Genomic DNA, 5,149 nt, shown 5'->3' on the forward strand with positions numbered 1-5,149 from the left:
CCATCTTCGTGCCACAGTAAACTTAACTTAAGCCAACAGATACATACAAAGTACAGCAGGTAAACATTTATTTCTGCAAATTTGTTACATTTATATAAAATTCTTCATGTGCAAACTTCTCTATAAAAACACACAATATGCAATTCCGGCTTACAGTTAAAACACTACACAAACAGCTGCTTGTGCATCAAATAACATGGCACAACTACACTTCTCACTGGGAGCCTTAAAAAAATAATAAACTCAAGCATTGAACGAGTTGAACTTAACCACAGGTGAGTTTTGAACAGTGACATATAAATTGTTCCACAAGGGTCCTTTCTATTAGGTTAACAGTTTGTTCTTGAGGCTGTTTACTTTCAGGGACAGCTTTGAGCAGTCCAGCTCCAGTAGGAGTTTCTGAAAGACCTCAAAAGTATATCGGAGCTCCTTGGGATAGGCAAGGTTGACTGCATACGCCAACCCAACCAGCATGCAGCAAGCCCTCGGAATGTTATCCAGAGCAGTCACAACTTTGAGTCCCTCTAAAACGATACCGACATCGTCTGAGCCCTCCACCGTATAGATTTGTATCTTTTGCGTGGCAAGGTCCTGTGCCACACTGTCTTCATCAGCATCCTGAAATAGCAAGAAGATTGTGTATTACGGACTGTAGAGCCAAAAGATAAGGTCCTAATTGAACATTTATTTATTTATTTATTTATTATGTAAATCAAAATATCTTATTTTGAACTAACAGGCTGGTCATATGAATGAATTGGAATTATTTTCAATGAAACTGTAAAAACCCAGTAGCTTCTGCCACAAATTACTGGGATAAAAAAAGGTATGATTGTATTTTGTGATTTGACCATCCCAATACATAAAAGGTAGAAGAGATGAGAAATAATCACTTTCTTTATATTTCAACATGTACTTCAACTTACATCATATTCTTTTAAGAGTTGATCCGTGGATTCCCCAGGGTACACCATCAAACACCGAATGATGGTATCTCTGGTTGCGTGGATGCTCGGGTTGCTTGGATCCTAAAATGACAAAAATAAACATGAGTAACGATCACCTACTGATCTTAACTAGTTAACTTGTATTACTGTTAAAAAAACTAACTTGATGTGCTGTCTCAGGGTCCAGCCCAATGAAACACTTACTGTCATTATTCCACAGAACCCAGGAAGTCAATCACAAAAATTCCCACAAAACCACAACATTTTACAACTTTCTTTTTGTATGATCAAGACATACCATGTTAGTCAGTGAGCTCTCTGTGTAATGTAATACAATTCACGTAAATAGTCTCAAGGGTGTGGAAAATTATGACAAACCATGTGTCATCATAACTTAGTTGTATGTGTATGATACATTTGTTTGTGATACATTTATAGAACATACACTGTGTGTGGAATTTGGTATCACAGCATATTGTGTATTGAGTTATGATGCATACCTTTTGATGAATTTCAGTTAAAGATTGTTGATGCACCCGGGGAAAAAATACCTATTAGATTCATACAAGCACACACAACACATGAAACATTAACACTACACAAATATTAAAAGTTTACATTTGCCTGTCCACATACAGTATGATTAACATCTGAGGATTACAGATATACCAACATTGGCACTCAGGTACCAGACAACATTTTAAGAGTTATATTGTGAGAATAAGCAGATGAAGTATAACAACTATAGCATTGTAACATAAGATTTACATGCGTATCACTGTAGTTGCAAACAGTCCGCAGCGTGCTCTAAATTACTGACCTCAAAACAGCATTCACATAGGCAGTTTGGTGTAACATCAACTATCAGCACGAGCAGAGACCACTCATTGAAACTTCACTACACATGGAGATCTGAATCTCCTGCTGCGGCCTCTCAGTACCATGAAGGAGACGTGACTGCGTGACTACTAACGACGGTGAACTTGGGATAGTCAGAGCGTGCACAAAACACAGTAACAGCCTGGAGCTGAATATCACGTCAGCTTAAAAAAAGAAGAAGGGAAATAGCAGTCTTTGTTCATTTATTTCATTAACTATTCTCCAGAAATGTACCTTACCATTAAAGCTGCATGGTCTAACCCGACGGCTTTTAACAGTTATGTTAACATTACTTGACAAAACAAAATGCAGTGATATTAATATAACTTGTGTGCCTCATTACTAACCTTTGTGTTCCTACAATTGCATTAACCAATGCGCTCTCTTCGCTAGCTAGCTAGGTTAGCTTGTTGTAGCGGTGGAGCGGTGGAAACCACCAAACTCGGTCTGAGCTGGTATCTCAAAAAAGCATAATATATACGGGATAATGAGGAAGGTTATTAAATTGTGGCATTGAATTGACAACTTGTTCAGTCCTTTAGCGGCGTAAAGACAACGTAGACCAACTTTTTTAACATAAGCTTATGACTTAAGTTAAATAAAGTTACAGCACAGTAAAGTTGACATGTTTGTTAACTTCACAGTAGCGCAAAACACTGTTCAACTGCAACAACTTGGTTATAACTTGTTCGTTAACTAACTATAATTAAACAGGTCTTACCTTTGGGGAAACAGCAGCCCTTCAACACGTGGCAGAAGATGTGCATGTGGCGCAGAATGCGTTAGGCGGAAGTGGAAGTTGATTAAAAACAAGGACCTCCAAATGAGTAAAATTCATCAATTTCCTGCATCTTTGACTTTATTGATGAAATATAATTAAAGTTTACTCCGTGATTCACAGCTGATTTTATTCATTCACAATTAAGTAAAAAGTAATTAATAATTAAACAACATTTCTTAAACTCAGCTCAATGTAATTAAAAACGGTACATAGTCATTTTTATTATGTAAAAGTTACTATTATTTATTTAGGAGATATTAATTCATTCAAATCCCAGTTTTTACAGTGTGTGTCGTTGCCCTGCTGTAACTGAGATAATGATGCTGCGTCGTCTCTGCATCTCCAGTCGTGAAGAAGAACAATGTCCTGCAGCTGCATGTTGATGCAGCCAGTGAGCACAGCGTCGGCCCCAAACAGAGCCGCTCTGCAGGGTCCAAAGAGACCGTTTACCTGGTGAGTACACAGTCCCCCTGTTTCAACCTTTTTTCTTCTGTTTTGCACAATGCCAAAATCATGGACTTCAGCCTGATCCTGTTTCATTATGTCTTAAATAAAAGTAATTTTCCACAAAGCACCACCATCTGAGAAGGTTTATTCATTTGGATCCAACTCAATGTCCTAATGAGGTTCTGATGTTATCAGTTAACTCATATACCCGTAATCCCAACATTTTCCTTGAAATATTTTCTCAATATATTAATTTGTTTTCCCAAATATTGCATTTTTCCATAACATTGCAATTATTTCTTGTTATAGACTTTTTTATACCCAAGGGGAATCCACAGCACTGCACATCTAAGACAACAATACATATAATGTCACAATAGTAACAGCATACATTCTTGTGATATTACTTCCTTTCTCTCTATGGTGGTTTTAAACTAACTCAACAGGTATACACTAATAACTGAAACGTCAAATTTACGCATTTATTTGATACATTTCAGTTAGATAACTGTTAATAGGCTGCAAGAATATATTCTTGATGAATTCATTTATCTATACATTTTGTTTTCCAGAGCTCAAGGCATTGTTCTAAAATAGCTTTTCTCGTCAGTCCAACTCCCGGTTAAAAACCCCAAAATGTTGAATTAACAATGATATAGTTTGAAATGTACACATCTGGCCATCTGGAAACAGAAAATAGTTTACATTTTTTGCTTAATAAATCATTTAAATATCTCATAAACGTAAACTTAAACTTGCACTTTAATTAATTAATTAGAATTTGGGTTCAACGGTAACTCCTATCTCCAGAATTCATATGGTAATTCTGTCACTTTCACACAAATGTGTAATAGGTTAAAATGATGAAGTGATGACATTTTGGACAGACGTGGATGTAAACAGCAACATGATTGGCTGGTGGAGGAATACAACCGCGAGGCGGTAACTCTAGATTCATGTAGTTTGCCCGTCTGTCCACTAGATGGCGTCACAGTTCCTGGTCTGCCTGCAGGCCTGCCAGACTTCCACGGCTGCATCCGCCAAGCGACGATCAACCGCAGACCTGCCATGCTGTCCAAACCCCTCGCTGTGTGTGGAGCCGTGGGGACGCAGGGCTGCCCACACATGTAAACCCAATACACAGTCTTATCTTCACATTCCCAAACTGACAATTACTGGTGATGGGTGTCATGTTACTGTAGCTAATTTAAAATATATATTCATATTTATTTTCTATTTTCAGAAAAAATTACATTTTATATTTTACAGTTTGTTGTTGCAATATTACTGGTTTGTTATTGTACTACAGGGTGCTATAACAACTGCATAGAGATACAAGTGACTGCTACAAGATATCAAATATCAACTCTAAAATCTAAAGATAATTCTGAAATGTGAAGTTTATTGTCAATAAAGGCAACACTGCTTGAATTTTCTTGCTTTTGAAAAGCAAATGGTGAAGAGTAAATGTCAATCGTCCAAACACGTTTTCTGGATCTGCATTATATATTAAAGTAAATGATGTATACAGTTGTGTATCGTGTATCTCTAGCAGAGAATGTTAAGAATACCTACTGAGTCCGTACACTGTGAAAACTGATGTATGAGCAACGTCCTCAAGCAGTGCAGATGGGCAATGACATTTGGGAATATCAGACTCAGTGATGCAAAGATGAATACATTTACCATATAACACCAAAAAGGTTAAAAAGAATATAACATTAGGGTTGCGTTGCACCAAAAAGGATTAATGAATCTACGATTAGTACTAATCAGAGTTTAGCCAAACTAGATATTAGGAAATACATACATTACATTACTCATGATGGCTCTGCAGAGGTCTAGTTTCTCCTCCGAGAAAAACTTAGACTGCCTGTTGGCCCAATATTCCTGTTCAGCTCCACAACAGTTTCCTTGATGAACCAATAATATCTTGAATGAAAATCAGCAGCAGCATTATAAAATCTGTCCCTTAACTGTCTTCGAGGAACTTGATTATTTTTGCTCAATCTCTCTCAAAAGTTTTGGTGCAACGGAATTGAATATTATCAAGATTTAGAGTAAAAACTAAACTGATGTTAAAAGAGAGGTTTGA

At 36.9% G+C, this 5,149-nt stretch overlaps 1 long non-coding RNA gene across 1 annotated transcript; it reads left to right on the forward strand.

The window, feature by feature from the left end:
* Positions 1-2,024: 2,024 nt before the first annotated feature.
* LOC117736076 lies at positions 2,025-4,485 on the forward strand. The gene is made up of 2 exons (XR_004609948.1): positions 2,025-3,060; positions 4,037-4,485. It is a non-coding gene; the product is annotated as an uncharacterized LOC117736076 (long non-coding RNA).
* Positions 4,486-5,149: the final 664 nt, after the last annotated feature.

This window comes from Cyclopterus lumpus, chromosome 9, assembly GCF_009769545.1.
Source record: "Cyclopterus lumpus isolate fCycLum1 chromosome 9, fCycLum1.pri, whole genome shotgun sequence".
NCBI lineage: Eukaryota > Metazoa > Chordata > Actinopteri > Perciformes > Cyclopteridae > Cyclopterus > Cyclopterus lumpus.